The sequence below is a fragment of the Vombatus ursinus genome, unplaced genomic scaffold (genome assembly GCF_900497805.2).
Source record: "Vombatus ursinus unplaced genomic scaffold, bare-nosed wombat genome assembly UNPS02006874.1, whole genome shotgun sequence".
Classification (NCBI taxonomy): Eukaryota; Metazoa; Chordata; class Mammalia; order Diprotodontia; family Vombatidae; genus Vombatus; species Vombatus ursinus.
In genome coordinates, this window is record NW_020946652.1 from 3419305 (window position 1) to 3441365 (window position 22061).

Here is a 22061-nt window from a genome sequence, read left to right on the forward strand (position 1 = left end):
ACTTTACAGATGGATACAATTTTTTTTCATGTCAGTTTTGGCTATATAAGCAGTCCTCATTAACATCTGCTTCAAAGGGTGAGATGAATACAAAGCCTTAATCCTTTCCTGAAGGGCCCAAGATATATAGCTGTTTACTCAAGACCATTCCACTGACAAGGAGAAATGAAGAAAACCTTTAAATAATAGCAGCTGAGTGTAGTCTGCTGCGGACTGGTACAAATAGGTGCCAATTGTTGCTGATGAGTGTATATTGGTGCAGATTTCTACAGATTAGGGCAAATGGGTACAGAGTGAAGCAGCTGGGTACAGCGGCACATGCATACAAATGGATACATGTTGGCACAGATTGCTGCAGATGGGAGAAGATTGGTGTGGGTGGTTTCACACGGGTGGGCTGATCGGAAATTTGAATTTCAGCATCAGCCTGTGTATTTACTGGCTACAATATTATTTTTCATATATCATCAGCCTAGTCTTAACAGCAATGCTGTGGTTGTAGAAAGAAAAAAAAGTAAATAGATATAGGAATAAAGGTTGGGTTTCCAGTTTTTCATATATGCTAACTTGGTAAGCCTGCCTATAGCTCTGTGTTCTTATGATATACAATACAGTATATCCTCCTACAAACTCACATTGAATTCATATGCATCTTTTGAAGGTCATTTCAAATAGTTCCTCTTCCCTGAAACCTCCCGGGAATACCCCACTTAATAATGGTCATTCCCCTCTTTGGCCTCAAATAAAACTAGGCTTATGCCTCTGTTATTCCCTTCCACCACTCTGCTTACTGACTTCCTATTAGGCTACTTTCTCTGGCTCCTGGCTGCAAGCCTGGATCTGCAGTACTAGACAACATCCAAATAGCTCCTTCTCCAGTGCATCCTGCTGGGGTTCGAGGCCCATCTCCTGCTTCAGTGAAAACCAATCGCACACCATCTCTAGTGACCTGACATCTTCTTAGAATGAGCTGTTTCCAGTCCCCTGTGATTATCAAGGCCTTTTCAAGGGCAATCAAGACGTCTTTGCCTAACAACCAAGCTTCCCTAACTGCACCAGCTCCTGTCTGTTCTGAACAGGTCTTCTAAAACCTCACATTACAAAGTATAAGCACCTTCCACCAAGTGGAATCTCAAAAGGAGGACCTGTGCATTCTTGTTTTATGCCTTCCTCAATAGACTCCTCTCTAACTGTTGATACTCTGCCTGAGTTCATTTGATACATCTGCATTGCCTTATACTTACCCAACTTCAGTGATTCTGAACCTGTGACTATTGAAATAAAAAGCCCATCACCCATTCCTAAATAACAGCTCCCTCTAGACTGGCCATCTTAACACATCCTTCTCCTCCGCAAACCCCACTCTCAACCTCCTAATGCTTTCCATGAGGCCCTTCAGAAAGCCTTCACTGTAATAAGCAAACTTCTTTTGAACTTCAACCTCCTCCTTTCTCACTCTTTCTGTCTTCTGATCATTACTTAAACTCGGATCCCTTCTAATAACACTGTTTCCCTCACTTACCTTTCCAGTACAGATTATTCTTTCTTCCACATACCTTGGCATAATGATCATGGTGGTGGGAGGGAGTAAAGGGACCAAGATACTCCTTAATCCATGTTTCTACTTCCAGGCTCTCCCTTTATAACTTTGCCTTGGCAACATCTCCTGCTTTGAAGTTGACATTATCAAATTTCATTACTCAATCCAGATCCCAGTGGCTGTCATCTATAGAGGCCTTCCTCACCAGTACATTCTCCCTTCTTGCTCAGTGAGTTCAGCATCTGGCTTACATTCCTTCACATATCCCCACACACTGTCCTCATACTGGGGAACTTCAGAATACATATTGATCCTTTTTCAAATTCCCAAATTTCTCAGTTCTTTGTTCTGTTCAATCCCCAAAAACTATTCTCCGATTCCTCCTCAGCTACACGCAGAGATGGACATAGCCTTAATCTTACTATCACCCACAAATGATCTACTTGCAAGTTCAAGAACTATAAAATTCCATTATCTGATCATGATAGCTAATCATTCCATTCCCCTGTGCCTTATGACCCCCAGACTCTGTTCTTTATCTGCACTTGGATCTCTGTTCCTTCTGTCCATAAGGCTTTATCAGGCCATCACCTATAGTGGCTACATTCTCCTCTCTTCCCTATCTTAATTCTATTGAACCAAATCCACTCTATAGTCCCTTACTCTGAATTCCTAGTCCCCTTTCCTGTAACTACTTATACTTTTCCAAATTTCAACCTGAGAATCCTCCACTATTCATCTCCTTTGATCTGAATACAAATGGAGAAACTCATGAATCTATGCTGATGAGGTCTACTTGTTGTTCATCCTTCATATTCAAAGAGGACCCAAATGGCATCATGATGTGGGGTCAGGGTACAATGTATTTGACTGTGACTGATCAGAACCATATGAGTTTGGAAGGCTCTCCTACAGGTCAGATACAAATAGTCCTTATGAACATTTGAGATGGAGATGTCTTTCCCTCTCATGTTTTCTTTCTCCTTCTCATGTTTCTTTAGAGCTACTATGATTCTGCTTTGCCCATAGAGTATAGCACCTTCTTTAATGTGGGCAGGCAATGCTGGGTGGTCTGTGCCATTGTCTCCAATGTTTCACAATCTATACTAAAATTCTTCAGAGAGAAATTAAGAATGTCCTTGTATCACTTCTTCTGACCTCTGTGTGAGTGCTGGTCTTGTTTGAGTTCTTCAAAAAATACCCTTTAAGGTAAACATATGTTTGTTATTTGGACAATGTAACCAGCGCATTGGAGTTGCGCTCCACACAGTAGAGTTTAAGTGCTTAGAAGTTCTGCTCAAGAGAGAATCTCAGTGTTCAGTACCTTATTTTGTCAGGTAATCTGCAGAATTCAAATGAAAGCACTTCAATTTTCTGGCATGGCACTGGTAGACTGTCCAGGTTTCACAGGCATACAACAATGAGGTAAACACAATGGCTCTGTAGGCCTTCAGTTTGGTAGGCAGCCTACTACCTCTTCTCTCCCACACTTACTTTCAGAGCCTCCAAAATATTGAGCTAACTCTGGCAATACAGGTGTGTCAACCTCGTCATTTATGTGTACATCCCTAAAATTCACACTGGCAAGATAAATTAACTCATCCACAGCATTCAAAATTTCTCCATTTGCTGTAACCAATGATTCCATGTATGAATGGTGTGTAGCTGTGTTCTGGCTATGGAAAACCTCTATTTTCTTGGTGTTATCAAAATTAGCACAAACAGCAAGGAATAAATCCATATTGTATTTCATCTCAGCCTCAGAGGTTGTATGGATTGCACAATCATTTGCAAACAAAAAATCATGTACCAACTCTCCCTCCACTTTAGTCTTGGCTTGTAGTCTTTTCAAGTTAAATAGTTTGCCATCGGTGAGATAGCTGATCTTAATGCTGTTTTCATTCTCCCTGAAGGCGTTTGGAAACATTGTGGAAAATACCCTGCTAACAAATATGGAAGCCCTGCTTCACTCCATTGTTGACTGGAAAAGTGTGAAAGAATTATCATTCATCCAGAACCTGTGCAAGCATGCCATCACGAAACTGGCATGCAAAAAGAATGATCTTCTCTAGGAAGCCAAATTTTGCCATGATCTTCCACAAACTCTCATGACTGACAGTATCAAAGACCTTCATCAGATTGATGAACACTCTATAGAGACCTCTATTCAGCTCCTCACATTTCTCTTGGAGTTGTTAGGTAGCAAACACCATATCAACCATTCCTTGGCACTTTCTGAAGTCACACTGGATCTTGGGTAGATGACCATCTTCCAGGTGAAGGATCAGCTGGTTAAGGAGGATTCTGGCAAGAATCTTTTCAGGAATGACTAAGAAAATGCACCCCCTCCCCAATGATTGTCACTGGACAACCTATTTCCTTTTCCTTTATAAAGATGGACAATGAAGACACCCTTAATCTCCTAGGGGATAACCTGCTATTGCCATATAAGCCAGAAAATTTCAATTGATTGCTGCATAAGTAGCAGACATCCTGCCTCATGGATCTCTGCTAGGAAGGAATCAGCACCAGACATTTTGCCACATGTGAATACCTCTTTTTTCAGTTGGAAGTTCATCTAAAAAGGGATTGACTTTTACCTATGGTGTATGGCAAATGGCCTCTGCCTTAGGTAGTCATGTTCTATTAAGACCACTATGGAATTGTTTAGCCCACCTCTCCAGGCTCACGCCCTTTCACTGATCAATGTGGCTCCACTAGTGATGAGTAGTTCAGATGCACCAGAGGTCTTTGGCCAATAAATAGCCTGCAGAGCATTATAGAAGTTCTTTGTATTATTACTATCAGCAGAAACTGGATCTCATTTGCCTGCTTACTGTCTACATCTCTCTCTAAGCTTCATTTGCACTTTACTTTTGATGGAGTTAAATACTGCCTTCTTAGAGATGATGAACTATTCTGCTGGAAAACCCTGTGGAGTCCTCATTTTTTTCAAAATTTAGCTTCTGCATTTCCCCATCATTTTCATGAAACCAATCCTAATGTTTACAACTGTTCTGGCCTAGATGAGTAAATGTGGTCCTGCACATCAAATCTCTGAAGGCTGCCCACTACCTCTCTGCTCCATTGCTGCTAATTGTGTGTTGGCTCAGCTTTCTCTTCAGCTCAGCAGTGAACTGTTCACCTGCAGAGAAGCACTCCGATCGGTTGAAGTCGAGTCTCCTGGTGGCTGTCTTGTCTCGAGGCTGTTGCTTTTGTTGAATGTGAATGTTTACCTTGGAGAGTAGAAGTCTATGATGCACCACACAATGCCCTTGTCACTCTTACATTCTGTCTGTCTCTTTTCATCATAACGCCACAGTCTATTAAATGTCAGTGCCTGCTGCAGGGTGAATCCATGATGTTTTGTGGCAGTCAGGTGAGTGGAAGACACTGTTGGTGATGAGAAGGTTGTGAGACATGCAGGTCTTCAGTAGTGACCACTGCTGTTGCTCTTCCTTTTTCCAACTCCATTCCTCCCAAAGACTCCCTTCCCTGACTGATAGCCGGCCCTTACTCTGGAGCCAAAGTCATCCAGAAGTATAAACTTGTCCTCTTTTGGCACATTGATGATGGTGGGGTGGCACTTTCCCGCAAGTGGAAGTCACATTGTCATGAACCTATCATTTACTCCTTTTGGTAGGCGGACAATCTTGTTGACTCGATTACATTTGATTGTGAAAACTGTACCAGCTTCATGGTGCTCCTCATCATAGTGGCTACTCCAGGAAAATATGTATTCAGCTTCAACTTCAATAAGCTGGCCTCCATTTGCCAGTCTTGTCTCCCTACTGGCTGTTTTTTAAACATGGCACCTGCAGAGCTATCTACAAAAAGAGTTGTTTGTCTTTTAGATCTACTGGATTTCATGTTGTCCATGAGTGTAAGCATATTCCATGTACCAATGGTGTGTTGAATAATCTTTGCAAAAAATTTTTGTACATTTATTTTTTTTTTGTTTTGACCACAGGGTAGGTTTCCCACCTACTGCAATAAGCAGCCCAGGGTTGGGTGAAACAGACAACTTTTAGGGCACCTTTTCCTCCCTCACACCAGCAGGCGAGTAGTGTGATCCTTAAAAATGCTGCCCAGACACCCAGGGGGGTTCTTAGCCGAACTCAATGAGAAGCCTATTTACACCTGCCTCCAATTTGTTTCCTATCAATTTCTTCTACACCCTCAAACATCTGGCTGTTGGCCTCATCATTTAATTGAAATAAACTTCTTCAAAGTTAGCAATGATCTCTTACTTACTAAATCTAATGACTTTCAATATTCATCCTTCTTGAATTCTCTGTACCACCTCTCTCTTTGACCTTACCTTCTTTTTAGGTTTATGTGACTCTGTTCTTCCCTGGTTGTCCTCCTGCTTGTCTTACTAATCTTCTGCTTACTAATCTTACTAATCTGCTTTGATTGATCTTCAGTAATACTACACACCAACTCTAGATGTTTTCCAAGTCTCTGTCCTGGATCCTCTTTTCTGTTCTCTCTATCTCACATAATGATCTCAGGAGTACAGCAGTCAAGAACATGTCAGTGGAAGGGAGCCCCAAACTGAGTTAAAGAATTTACATAGCTCAGACTGAGGGTACAGCAATCAGATTTTTCAATGAATTAAACCACTTTGGGAGTACTGAAAGCTTTCAGGAACCTAGCCTGACCTGTACCTGAAATCCCAAAACAACATAATACTCAACCCAAGAAAACAGCAGCAAATCTAGTTCAAAACTTACCCAAAAAGTGTGAAAAGTTCAATTCTTTCATCATGTTGGAAGTCAAAAAGTAGCTTGCAAAAATGAACAAAAAAAGTCTCAGGATGAAACATCATTATGGTGAAAATGGCACTCAGAGCATAAATCTAGAAGAGAAAAATGACCCAAAAACACTTATAGGCACCCCACAAAGAGATATTGCACACAAATTCTACAAAAAATAATAGAAAAGATGAAACAGATTATTAAAAAAGAGTTGTGTTAATAAATCAAAAGACAGCACTAGAGGGAATTGGAGCAGGAATGAGAGCTATGGAAGAAAAAACTGGAAAGATAATTAATAGTTTGACAGAAAAGTTTAAAAAAAGTTTCCCAAAGAACAACCTCTTTGAAAATTAGAATGGACCAAAGAGAAGTCAATAGTTCCAGGAGACCATAAGCAATACTAAAATGGGGTAGCTAGGTGGTGCAGTGGATAGAGCACCGGCCCTGGAATCAGGAGGACCTGAGTTCAAATCTGGCCTCAGACACATAATATTCACTAGCTGTGTGACTCTGGGCAAGTCATTTAACCCCAATTGCCTCATCAAAAAAAAATACTAGAACAAAGTAAAAGACTGAAACATGGAAGAAAATACAAGATACTTCACATCAAAAATAAATCTGAAAAAAATTCAGGAGAAAAAAAATGAAGAACCATTTGCCTCCTTGAAAGCAACTAGACTGTTTAACCCGCCCCCCCCCAAAAAGCTTAGACATCACATTTCAAGAAATCTTAATAGAAAATTGGTCATATGCCTTAGAACCAGAGAGCAACATGAAAATGAAAAAAATCCACTGGCTTCCTCCTGATAGAAACTTCAAAATGAAGACTTTTTTAGGAACATTAGAACCCAAATCAAAAGCTTCCAAGTTAGAGAATGAAAGAATTTAAAGTCTGTGTATCCAAAATCAGGCTCACACATGACTTAGCAGCTGCCACTGCAAAGCAGAAGAACTTATACATTATATTCCAATATTATATAATATTATATTCCAAAAGGCAAGGGATCAATCAACCAACAAAAACTTACCTGTCTAAACTGAGTATAATCATATAGGTTTAAAAAATTCTTTTTAATAAAATAGAGAAATTTCACATATTCCTGATGTTAGGATTCCAGAATTGTACCAAAGTTTCATAAAATCTTTAAAGTTCAAACATAGGAATTAATATAATAAAATGTACAAATAGATAGATATGTGCATATAGAAACACACACAATCATAATGGATTAAACAAGGATAAACTACCTACATTGTAAGATAGAGAGATGATACATGTAACCCTCTGAACCTTTACATCATTCAGGTTCATAGAGGGACTTGAATTAGACAGGCCTAGAAGTGGTTATGCTATTTCTTGATTATCTTAAAAGACAAATGGAAATGGAGGGGAAAAGAAATGAACTGGTCAGGGAATGGGAACAGTTTGGGAAAATTATGTCACACAATCAGAGCGCACAAGTATACATCTATACAAACAACAAGGTTAGAGTGGGAGAGCCAGCTAACACTTGAACTCTCCTCTCATTTGAACTCATGAAAAGAGAGAAGGACACACACATAGGTTAGGAAGAAGAATACCTTTTAGTGAACAGGGATAAAGTAGGGAAACGAGAAGTGGGGGAAGGGAGAATTAAAGAGCATGGATAGATTAAGTGAGGTATTACTCCTAAGCAAAACATCCCAGCGATATACAAAAATGTAGCTCTTTTTGAGGAAGCAAAGAATGAAAAATTGAGCAGGTGTCCATCAGTTGAGGAATGGTTGAACAAGTTGCAATATATGAATATGTTGGGATAATATAATACTTAAAGAAATAGAGAAAGGGATGGTCTCAGAGTAACATGGGAACACCATATGAACTGATACTGAATGATATGATCAAAACTTGGAGAAAAATTTATAGAATGGCAGTGTAAAAACAAGTTTGAAAGAATTAGGAACTCAGATTATCATAGTGATGAATGACAATTCCAAAGGACTAATAATGAAATATGCCACCCACCTCTTGATACAGAAGAGAAGGACTTAGAATGCAGAATGGTGTATATATCTATGTGTACATACAAATGTTTACTGTATATACATGTATGTGGCATGTAATGTGTACATATATTCATAAACATCCATATATGTGTTTATGCACGCATGTATACATGTGTGTGCATATACACATGCATACTAAATTAACATTTTGTCTTTTAGACATGGCCAATGCAGAAATTTGTTCTGTTTTTTTTTTTCATACATATTTGTAACAGTGACTTTTTCTTTCTCAATCGGTGGGGCAGAGAAAAGACAGATTTTTGTTGATATACATATGTAAATACGTATACATATGAAGTGTTTAAAACATTCCTAGAAAGAAAACTGTAAGGATAAGCAAATATAGCAACCAAGGAAAACATCGGTAACAAAATAACAACAGAGAGACCATTAAGATATTTCTTTCTACACATACACAAGGAGAAACACATGGAATCTGCAATCAAAAAGACATTATGGCCGGAAACCTCACGGCCTAAAACCTCCCTGAAATAAGTGGGTCGCTGTTTTCATTTGTTTGGTTTGTTTTGTGGGGATTTTTTGGGAGGTGAGGGAGAGACAAAATTCCAGAATGGGGGGCACTTACATCATGTATGGGAGGAAGAAGATACAAGGGAATATGTGATGTGCTCTAAAATCAAAGGTTAATAATGAAAGGAAAGTAACTCCTGAAGTTTCTGCAGGCAAAAAAAAAGAGATCCCTCAGGAGATTGGGGTAAGACCCAAAGGGGGTGACTGAAAGGGGAAAATGTGGTTTCAATGGTGGGAAGAGGTATCACTAATGAGTGTTCCTATGGGACAAAGGAGATATCTATAAAGGGAGATGAGAATATTAAAACAAGCATTATCTTCATAGATTTGGTGCTTAGAGATCATTCATCTTGCTTCAGAAGAAGGGAAATCAGGGTTCCTTGAGGCAACAGACACAGAAGAAAAGGAGTGCATGGAGGAGATTTTAAAACATAGGGAAATTACTATCATGGGGCAATATCCACTCTGTTAACTGAAGGAATTGCTATTTCTAAGATTGAGACATGAAACAAACAAACAAACAAAAAAATGGGATCAAGGGAGTAGATCTACAAGACAATCAATCACATAGAAGCTATTTAGATGAAAGCACTCAAATAGGTAACTTAGAAACTAATTCTATGAGGAATGCAGGAACTAAACAGCAATTAAATAAATGTAAGGACCATGAACCAAAGATTAAAAGTCCAAAACAGGCATAAAGGGGAGTTAATATTGAACAGAATGAGGTGAAATCTTTTTAAGAAAGGGGGACAGAAAATGAAATTTGAAGAGCTAATGCGCAAAAAACAAAAAGAGGAGAGAAAAACATAATTAATTAGATTAAATTATGTAAATTAAAGCATGATTAAAGATTAAAGCATGGAAGGAAAAGGAACTAGTAAGTAAACTCCCAAGACTTGGGAATTGGGAAACAAATGAGTTTGGCAGTGGGGGAGGATGAGAGTGAGGAGAAGAGAGCTAGTGGGAATAGTTTCCCTAAAAGAGATTAGGGTAAATATTTGAAGAGACATAGTAATGTGTTTACAGAGGAAGAGGGTGGGGGAATCCTTATTTGGAAAAACACAAACTGTCATTGGGGTAACAAGGGAAATGAGAATAAGCATATATTAAGTGCCTATTATATGCTAAGCTGACATATAAAACCATAAGCTGAACTCTCATAACTATAAATATCAATGACAATACAATAAAATTAAAAAGTAACATATTGGACCCCCCCAAAAAAATACCTACCATAATCATTAGGTTACAAGAAACAGATTTTTAAAGCAAAACTACACACATAATAAAAATGAGAGGATGGGGAAAATATCATTCATTTTGACCAACATTGAAAACATAAGATAAGCAAAAAAACTCTATTATTTTGAAAGGAAACAGAACCAACAAACCAATACCAATGTTAAACTTATATACTCCAAATATCTTAGCATCTAGTATCATAAAGGAAACAAACAAATTATAAGAAGACATAAACAACAAAAGTAACAAAAGATTTCAATATTCCTCTTTCAGTTTTACATAAGTATAAGAGAAAAATAAGTAAAAAGAAAAAAATCTAGAACTAAACAAATTACAGTAGAAACTACAGTTAAATGATGTAGGTTGTTCAGTCACTTCAGTCATATTTTTTCGGGGCTTATTTTAGGTTCATGTAATCCAAATTGCATGTGATCTTCTCTATCTCTTCTTTGGTCATAAACTTTTCCCTTATGCATAGATCCAACATATGCATTGTATCACGGTCCCCTAACTTACTTATGATATCACTCTACATGTAGAAATTGTGTACACATTTTGACTTTTTCTTTTTGTATAGTATGAGATGTTGGTCTATGCATAGTTTCTGACAATCTGCTTTCCAGTTTTCCAAGCAAATTTTGTCAAATAATGAGTTCTTGCCCCCAAAGCTTAGATTTTGGGGTTTCTCAAATACTAGATTTCTATGCTGGCCATTTGCTACTGTGTCTTGTGCACCTAGTCTATTCCACTGATCCACCACTCTATTTCTTAGCTAGTATCAAATAGTATTGATTATTGCTGCTTTATAATATAATTTTAGATGTGGTAGAATTAGGCCATCTTCCATTGCATTTTTTTCAATAACCCTGTGATATTCTTGACCTTTTGTTCTTCCAGATGAATTTTGTTATTTTTTTCTAGTTCTTTAAAACAATTTATTGGTAGTTTGAGTGGTATGGCACTGAATAAGTTAATTACTTTAGGTAGAATAGTAATTTCTATTATACTGGCTCAGCCTATTCATGAGCAATGTATATTTGTTCAAGTGTTGAGATCTGTTTTATATATGTGTGAAGTGTTTTGTCATGATGTTCATATAATTACTGAGTTTTTCTTGGCAGGTAGACTCCCAAGTATTTAATATTGTTTGTAGTTATTTTAAATGGAATTTCTTTTTGTATTATTTGCTGCTGGGTTTTGTTGGTAATATATTGAAATGCCAATGATTTATGTGATTTTATTTTATATCCTGTCATTTTGCTGGTTAATGGTTTCAACTAATTGTTGAGGTGATTCTCTAGGGTTCTCAAAGTATACCATAATATCATGTACACAGAGTGATAATTTTATTTGCTCACTGCCTATTTTTGTTCCTTCAGTTTCTTTTCTTGTCTTATTGCTATAAACTAGCATTTCTAGTACAATAATGAAGAATAGTGGTAATCACGGACATCCATATTTCACCCCTGATCTTCTTAGGAAGGCTTCAAGTTTATCCCCCTTACAGATAATGCTTGCTGATGGTTTTAGATAGATACTACTTATCATTTTGGGACAGCTAGATGACCCAGTGAATAAAATTCTAGGACTGGAGGCAGGAAGACCAGAGTTCAAATCTGGCCTTAGACACATTATCTGTCTAACTTTGGCAAGGCGTTTAACCTCTGTTTACCTACGAAACACAACCTGGACAATATGTCAGGGCCATGCCAAGAAACTGAATTGCTTCCATTTGAACCATGATGGGCTAGCCATGTTGTATGAATGCCACAAATACATTTGCCTAAAAGACTATTTTATGGAGCACTCACATGAAGATCAGAAGAAGCAATATGAGGACACTCTGAAGGTCTCTCCAGAGAACTTTGGAATTGATTGTGTGACATGGGAGATACTGGCAAAGGACTACCCAGCATCACATGCCCAAATCAAAGAAAACACTGTGCTCTATGAATGAAGGGGATTTGCAGTAACTCAAAAGAAATGTGAGATGAGCAAATTTAGAAACATCTCCACTCCAAATGTTTATATGGGTTATTTCTGCCCAACCTGTGACACAGCATTCTGAGCTCATATTGGTCTGATCAGCCACAGTTGGATGCACTATACCATGACTCCAAAATAGTAATGTCATTGCAGTCCTTTTAAAGAACAAAGGACAGTAACAAACTATGTAACGGATGTTTTGGTGACTACAAGGTGGTTTTATCTGGGGAGAGCTGTGGTTGCTATTGCTCTTTCTGGTCTGACTACTGGTCCTTAACCAGGAAGGGCTACTGATCCTTTAGTACTGCAGTTGATATTGACCCTCAGGGCTTCCATTCCTCTTTAAAAAATATAAATTAGACTTCCACTTCCGGGAGTCAAAATGGCAGAGTAGAAAGGCAGTCACTCTCACCCTCCCCTATCAACCTCTGAAAACCCAGAAAATATCACCCCAGAATAAAACCCTGGAACAGCTGAACCAGAAGAAAAACGGGGTGCAGCAGTGAAGTAGCCCAGGTAGCTGGAGGGATTAATGGGAAAGGCCCCATATACCCTGGGGGAAGGGGAGCAGTACGAAACAGGAGTCACCCAGCCAGCTAATGGAAAGACCCAGGTTAGCACACCAGGAGGAGATTCTGGTGCCTCAGCATTCTACAGCAAATGGGTCTCCCAGTGCCTCAGCAAAAATAAGGGAAGTGACACTACAAAGGGTCCCAGGTGGATTAACACCCTGCAGCATTTGTCTGAAAGGAGTTGAAGAAAGCAAACTAGAGGTGCCCAAAAATTCCAGCCTTGTTGATTCCAGCCCAACACCATGTAAGTTGTCAGAACCCTACAGCCTCCAACTGCCAACCAGGAGGAGATCCCGAAGCCCAGGTAGTCGAGCAGGCAAACGCCAACAGCTGTACCTCCGCGTGCCTCAGTGAGGGTGGGGTAACTGGTGGAAACCAGCTCAGAAAACCACCAGGTGCCTTGACATTCTACAGCAAAGAAGTCTCCCAGTGCCTCAACAGAACTAAGGAGGCAGCACTGCAAGGGGCCCCAGGCAGATAAACACCTGGCAGCACCCATCTAAAAGAAGCTGAACAAAACTAAAGGAAAGGAAAAGCAGGCAACTTAGATATGCCTGAAAGTCCCAGCCTTGCTGATTCTAGCCCGACACCAGGTAAACTGCCAGAATCCTACAGCCTCCAATTGCCAACATAACAGGCCCCAGCACACAAAGTCAGTGACCAAGACTCAGGCTCCCAAAACAAGAAGCTTGGGTCAGTGCCCTCTGCTCCCCAGCAGGAGAGCATAATCTCTTTAAAGGCCAGGCAATAAAGAAACACCATGAGTAAAAAGAAACGTACGATAGATTCATATTATGAGAAGAGTGAGGATCAAGACAGAAATTCTGAAGAGGACAACATTGTCATCAAACCCACATCTGCAACATCAAAAGGGAATATGAACTGGTCTGAAGCCCAAAAAGCCTTCTTAGAAGAACTCAAGAAGGATTTTAAAAGTCAAATGAGAGAGGTAGAGGAGTCCTTAAAAAGGACAATTGGCCAATTGGAACAGAAGTGCACTGAAGAAAACAAATCCCTTAAAAATACAATTGGTCAACTGGAAAAAAAAGTACACTGAAGAAAATAAATACCTTAAAAATACAATTGACCAATTGGAGAAGAAAATACAAAATCTAACAGAAGAAAACAATATGTTAAAAATTAGAATTGAACAAATGGAAACTAATGACTCTATGAGAGAGCAAGAATCAGTCAAACAGAAACAAAAAAATGAAAAAATAGATGAAAATGTAAAATACCTCATGGGTAAAACAACTGACCTGGAAAATTAATCCAGGAAAGACAATTCAAAAATTATTGGCCTACCTGAAAATCATGATGAAAAAAAGAGCCCGGACAATATCCTTCAGGAAATCATAAAGGAAAACTGCCGTAAAATCCTATAACCAGAAGGCAAAATAACAATAGAAAGAAGCCACCGCTCCCCACCTGAAAGAGATCTCAAGTTGAAAATGCCAAGGAATATAATAACTAAATTCCAAAATTAGCAGAGTAAAGAGAAAATACTACAAGCAGCCAGAAAGAAACAATTTAAATATCATGGAACCACAGTCAGGATTACACAGAACCTTGCAGCCTCTACATTAAAAGACCATAGGGCATGGAACATGATATTTCATAAGGCAAAGGAGCTTGGAATGCAGCCAAGGATTAACTACCCAGCAAAAATAAGCGTGATTTTTCAGGAAAAAAGGTGGATATTCAACGAAATAGGGGACTTCCAAACCTTCTTGATAAAAAGACCAGAGCTTAACAAAAAATTTGATCTCCAAGTACAAGTTTCAAGAGAGACATAAAAAGGTAAATGGGACAGAAAGATACAATATGTTGCTAATAAGGGCAAAATGTTTACATCCCTGCAAGGGAAGATGACACAACTCTTGAGAACTGTACTGTTATTATACCATGTTAAAGAAGGATACATAAAGGGTTGGATATAAGTTGACTTTGATGTAATGATAAAAAAAAATCTAATCAAGTGGGTTAAATGGAAACAAGTAAGTGGATTAGTCTGAGTTAAGAAAATGTACTGAGAAAGCAGGAGACAGACAAGGGTAAATTACATTACAGGAAAAGACACAAAAATGTATTAGAGCAGATGTAAAGAAGGGAGGGGGATGAGCATTGTTTGAACCTTACTCTCATCAGATTTGGCTCAAGAAGGGAATGATGTAATCAGTTAGGCATAGAAATCTAACTTGCACTATAGACAGTAGGAGGGAAAAGGGGAAAGAAAGGGAAGGGGGGATAGAAGGGAGGGAAGAAGCAGTAAGGGTAAAGGGGAAGGAAAGGGAAAGGGATAATAGAAGGGAGGTGGGACTGAAGGAGGCAGTGGTCAAAAGCAAAACACTAATGAGAGGGGGAAAGGAGAAAGGAGAAAGGAAAGCATAAACAGGGGGAAAAAAGGATGGAGAAAAAGACACAGATAGTAACCATAACTGTGAATGTGAAAGAGATGAACTCTCCCATAAAATGAAAGAGTATAGTAGAATGGATTAAAAACCACAATCCTACAATATGTTGTTTACAAGAAACACATTTTTAAAAAAAGTGACACATACAGGGTAAAGGTAAAAGGCTGGAGCAAAATATATTATTCTTCAGCTGAAGTAAATAAAAAAAAAAAGCAGGGGTAGCAATCCCAATCTCAGACAAAACAAAAGCAAAAATAGATCTTATGAAAAGAGTTAAGGAAGGAAACTGCATCCTGCTAAAAAGGTACCACAGACAATGAAGTAATATCATTACTAAACATATATGCACCAAATGGTATAGCATCCAAATTCTTAGAAGAGAAGTTCAGGGAGATAGAGGAAGAAATAGAAGCAGAACTATACTAGTGGGGGACCTCAACCTCTCCCTCTCTGAATGAGATAAATCTAACCACAAAATAAACAAGAAAGAAATTAAGTAGGTGAATAGGACATTAGAAAAGTTAGATATGATAGACCTCTGGAGAAAACTGAATGGGGATAGAAAGGAATATAGTTTTTTCTCAGCGGTACATGGCACATACACAAAAATTGACCATGTACTAGGGCATAAAAACCTCACAATCCAATGCAGAGAAGCAGAAATATTAAATGGATCCTTTTCAGATCATGATGCAATAAAAATTATATGTAATAAAGGGCCATGGAAAGATAGACTAAAAAATAATTGGAAACTAAATAATCTAATCCTAAAAAACAATTGGATCAAACAACAAATCATAGAAACAATAAATAATTTCATTCAAGAGAATGATAATAATGAGACAACATACCAAAACTTATGGGATGCAGCAAAAGCAGTTCTTAGGGGAAGTTTTATATCTCTAAATGCTTACATAAATAAAATAGAAAAAGAGGAGATCAATGAATTGGACATACAACTAAAAAAACTAGAAAAAGAACGAAAATCCTCAATTAAACACCAAATTAGAAATATTGAAAACCAAAGGAAAAATTAATAAAATTGAAGTTAATAAAACTATTGAACTAATAAATAAAACTAAGAGCTGGTTTTATTAAAAAAAAATAAAATAGATAATCCTTTGGTTAATCTAATTTAAAAAAAAGAAGAAAACCAAATTAACAGTATCAAAAATGAAAAGGGTGACTCTACCACCAAGGAAGAGGAAATTAAAGCAACAATTAGGAACTATTTTGCCCAACTGTGTGCCAATAAATTTGACAATCAGTGAAATGGATGTATATTTACAAAAATATAAATTACCCAGATTAACAGAAGAGGAAGTAAAATACTTAAATAACCCCATCTCAGAAAAAGAAATTGAAGAAGCTATTGATTAACAACCTAGGCAAAAATCTCCAGGGCCAGATGGATTTACATGCAAATTCTATCAAACATTTAAAGAACAATTAATTCCAATAATATATAGACTATTTGGTAAAACAGGTGAAAAAGGAATCTTACCAATGATGCAAATATGGTGCTGATACCTAAACCAGGAAGAGTCAAAACAGAGAAAGAAAATTATTGACCAATTTCTCCAATGAATATAGATACAAAAATTTTAAACAAAATATTAGCAAATAGATTACAGCAACTTATCACAAGAATAATACACTACGACCAGGTAGGATTTATACCAGGAATGCAGGGCTGGTTCCATATAAGGGAAACTATCAGTATAATTCATCATATCAACACCCAAACTAGTAGAAACCACATGATCATCTCAATAGATGCAGAAAAAGCTTTTTGACAAAATACAACACCCATTCCTATTAAAAACACTAGAAAGCATAGGTATAAATTGAGTCTTCCTTCAAATAATAAATAGCATCTATCTAAAACCTTCAGCAAGCATACTATGTAAAGAGGACAAGCTAGAAGCATTTCCGATAAGATCGGCAGTAAAACAAGGATGTCCATTATCACCACTGTTATTCAACATCATACGGGAAATGTTAGCTTTAGCAATAAGAGAAAAAAAAAGACATTGAAGGTATTAGAATAGGCAAAGAAGAAACAAAAGTATCACTCTTTGCAGATGACATGATGCTATACTTAGAAAATCCCAGAGAATCAAGTAAAAAACTACCTGAAATAATAAACAACATTAGCAAAGTTGCAGGCTATGAAATAAACCCACATAAATCATCAGCATTTTTATATATTAGCAACAAAGCCCAACAGCAATAAGTAGAAAGAGAAATTCCACTTAAACTTACTGTAGACATTATAAAATATTTAGGAGTCTACCTCCTGAAACACACCCGGGAACTCTATGAACACAATTACAAAACACTTTTCACACAAATAAAGTCAGATCTAAATCATTGGAAAAACATCAGTTGCTCATGGGTAGGCCGAGCTAATACAATAAAAATGACAATTCTATCTAAGCTAATTTACTTATTTGGTGCCATAACAATCAAACTACCAAAAAATCACTTTATAGAGTTAGAAAAAATAATAATAAGATTCATTTGGAAAAACAAAAGGTCCAGAATATCAAGAGAACTAATGAAAAGAAGTGCAGGGGAAGGCGGCCTAGTCATTCCAGATCTTAAATTGTATTATAAAGCAGCAATCATCAAAACTACTTGGTATTGGACAAGAAATAGAGTGGTGGATCAGTGCAATAGTTTAAATATGCAAGACACAGTAGTCAACGACTATAGTAATCTATTATTTGATAAACCCAAAGATTCCAGCTTCTGGGATAAGAATCCACTCTTTGAAAAAAAAAACTGCTGGGAAAACTGGAAAAGAGTATGGCAGAAACTAGGCATAGATCAAAATCTCATACCATATACCAAAATAAAGTCAAAATGGATTCATGATTTAGATATAAAGGCTGATACTATAAGCAAACTGGGAGAACAAAGAATAGTTTACCTGTCAGATCTATGGAGAATAGAAGAGTTCATGACCAAACAGGAGATAGAAAACATTACAAAAAGTAAAATAGATAATTTTGATTACATTAAATTGTAAAGTTTTTACACAAACTTTGCAACTAAGATTGAAGGAAGGTAGAAAATTGGGAAAGAATTTTTAGAACCAGTCTCTCTGATAAGGGCCTCATTTCTAAAATATATACAGAATAAAGTCAAATTTATAAGAATACAAGCCATTCCCCAATTGATAAATGGTCAAAGGATATGAACAGACAGTTTTTTGATGAAGAAATTAAAGCCATCTACAGTCATATGATAAAATTTTCTACATCACTATTGATTAGAGAAATGCAAATCAAAACAACTCTGAGGTACCCTATCACACCTATCAGAATGGCCAACATGACAAAACAGGAAAATGATAAATGTTGGAGAAGACGTGGGGAAAATTGGAACACTAATGCATTGTTGGTGGAGTTGTGAAATGATCCAACCATTTTGGAGAGCAATTTGGGACTATGCCCAAAGAGCTATAAAAATGTGCATACCCTTTGACCCATCAATAGCACTTCTAGGGCTATATCCCAAAGAGATCACACAAATGGGAAAAGGACCTACATGTACAAAAATATTCATAGCAGCTCTTCTTGCGGTGGCAAAGAATGGAAATTGAGAGGATGCCCATCAATTGGGGAATGGCTGAGCAAGTTGTGATATATGAATGTGATGGAATACTATTGTGCTATAAGAAATGATAAACAGGCTCACTTCAGAAAAACATGGAAAGACTTGTATGGTCTGATGCTGAGTGAAGTGAATAGAACCAAGAGAACGTTGTACACAATAACAGCCACGTTGTGTGATGACTAATATTGATAAACTGAACCCTTCCTGGAAATACAAGGATCTAAGTCATCTCCAGAGGCCTTCTGATGGAAAATGCTATCCACATCCAAAGAAAGAACTATGGAAGTTGAATTGCTATTTTTTTCTCTTATGTTGAGTTTTGTTTCCTCTTTCTGATGGTTCCTCCTGTTGGTTTTAATGTTTACTTATAACATCACTTATGTGAAAATATGGCTAATATGAATGTAAATGTATAGCCTATATCAGATTGTATGCTGTCTTGGGGAGGGTGGTGGGGAGGAAGGGGGAGAAAAATTTTGAACTCAAAAGCTTATGGAAGTGATTATTGATAAATCAAAATAAACTAATTACAAAAGAAAAAAATGATAAATTTATTATATATTTAAAAGAAACAGCAAGTTTCACATAATAGATTTGCAGTTTAACACTATACTTTATTTTATTTTATTTTTTAACATTCATTTTTTAAGATGTTGAGTTCTATTTTTTTTCTTCCTCCCTCTCTCCCCTCTCCCCAAGACAGCAAGCAATCTGATATAGGTTATACATGGACAATCATGTCAAATATATTTACACATTAGTCATGATGTGAAAGAAGAATCCAAACAAAAGGGAAAAATCACAAGAAAGAAAAAACAAAAAGAAGTGAAAATAGCATATTTCCATCTGCATTGACCCCACAATTCTTTCTCTGGATGTGGATAGCATTTTCTATCATGAGTCTTTTGGAATTGTCTTAGATCCTGGCATTGCTGAGGAGAGCTAAGTCTGTCAGTTAATCATCACACCATGTTGCTGTTACTATTTACAATGTTCTCCTGGTTCTGCTCACTTCCCTCAGCATCATGTTAACTTAAGCTGGAAAATCATTTTCACTCAATCTTTTTGTAGGTTCTGTCTCTCCACAATCTGTTTAGAGGCTTGGTTTAACATTGTTTCTGAGGGAAGGTGGGGAGAGCTCAGGCAACTTCCTGGTTTCTCACTGCTTCTACTTCCTCTCGACTGAAAGTGCTCCTCCCTGTCCTTGAATTATGACCCAGAAATAGGTAGAGGCAGTAGAGTGGCCAAACAGCTTCTGTTCCTGTGTCCACTGGTAGCCCAAGTGTTTGTTCCCTGTAGTGTCTTTCTGACCAGGTGTCAGGTCTCCTTACTATCCCTGGCTTGAAAGTTTCTGAATCTGCTGAGGCTTATATCACCCTCACCTATTCCCATCACCCCTGTTTCATCCAATGTGGGCCCTAGGCCAATCTCCACCCCCATGTTACAAATTTTCTTCCTCATCTCCACCTCTTAGAGTCTCTGTTTCTGTTTGATTTGTTTTGTTTTTGTTCAAGCACAATATCCTGAAGAGACCTTTCCTTGTCCCCCTGGCTGCAAGTGTCTTTCCTTCTAAGACAACCTTCAATCTAGTCTGTATGTCCCTTGTATGTACTAATTTATGTACAGATCTTTCTCTTTAGAATGTAAGCTTATTGAGGCTGACAATGTTTTGGATATTTTTCTATATTCCCCAGTCTGCCGTATAGTAAGTGTTTAATAAATTCTTGCTGATTGATGGATGGGATGCAAAGGAATTGATTGGGGGTGGGTGGGGCATGATGGATTTAGATATTCTGTTTGGCACTAGAGGGCAGAATGAGTAGTAACGGATTGATTTACAGAGCCAAATCTAGGCTTGATGTTGTGGAAATCTGGTCATTTGAGCTAATCCCTGGAAACGTGGGCTATCTGAAGAAGGAGTGAGCTCCCCATCCCAGGAAGTTTTAAAGCAGACTAGATGATCGCTGGTTTCAAGAAGATTGTTTTTTTCTGGTATTTGGTTGAAGAGAATAGCTCCTGAGGTCATTACAACTGTGAAATCATTGAATCCTATGAGTTCTTAAGTTTTTAAAATTAATATAAGTTAACAATCATAATCTGTAATTAATTTTATTCTTTTTTATTTATAAATATAAATATTAATATTTATATTAAGACAAGTTGATAATCAAGTTTACATCAGTCTTCCTTTTTTCTGACCATTTTATCTTAATCAAGTGTTGATTACTTTGTATACCTTTCTCCTTCTACCATTAGTAGTGTATGGGTATTGCATATTCATGAAAATTTAATAAAACTTAACTGTAAGAGGGAAAAAAGACCACAAAAGACAAACAGCCATAAATACCATGGTTCACATTGACTAATGTAATGGTAGGCTATAATCATAGATTCTACTGGGCCCCAAACCAATTACACTGTGACAAAAAACATCTGTAAAGGAAAAATCAGAGAGAGTCAAATGTTGGACACCACTCCAGTAGGATGTTCCAGTAGGATGTTCCAGTAGGAGGGTCTCTCTAGATTGAATGAGTTCTGACAGCAGGGCTAGATCTGTCTCTTGAATCCACAGCATGGGGGTTTATTGCAAGGCTGTATTTGAATGTTGTCCTGGGGAGAAGAAATGTCCAACAGAAGCCGCAGTGGGGATTGGAGAGCAGGGCTTTACCCATAAAGGTTAGTGATGATGAAACCTCAAAAGCCTCAGAGGTTCAAATTGGGTAAGTGAGTATTTTAGAGTTGTGGGGTGGGGCAGGGATGGGGTTCTGCTGAGTAGCAAAGAACTCAACAAACTGGAGGTAAAACCTTCCAAGGTCTATTTTCCCTCCTCTAGCCCTAATTTTAAAAGGGAAATCTATGAAGACCTCTATCCTTATCCATGACCCAGTTTTGAATCTCTATAAAATAAGTTGATAATTCTCCCCCATTCTGAAGTCATAAACATATCTGAAGTGCTTGGAGATCCTAAGTCAAGAGGTAGGGAACCTCTTTCTCTTCTTTCAGTTTAGACATGGACTCTTCACCCTCCATAAATTCCTTAAGAATTGTTTCCAAGTCTCAAATAAATTATAGTTGTGTTTTTTTTTTCTTTAAGAGAAGCTTGTATGCTAAAATTGGAACTTGCAAATGAATAAATTTGAATGGTTTGATAATCACATTAGAAACATTGTCCTTTAATCAAACAGACCTGCTAGTGAATTCAAATAACGATTGACTTAAAATAAAAAGATGTGTGTGGGAGGAGTGTGTGGATTTTTCATCCTTTTCCTCTCTGTAAAATGCAAAATGAGGTACACCTATCCAGTGAGAACACATCTATTATTTCTCAGTCCTGGGAGTCCAG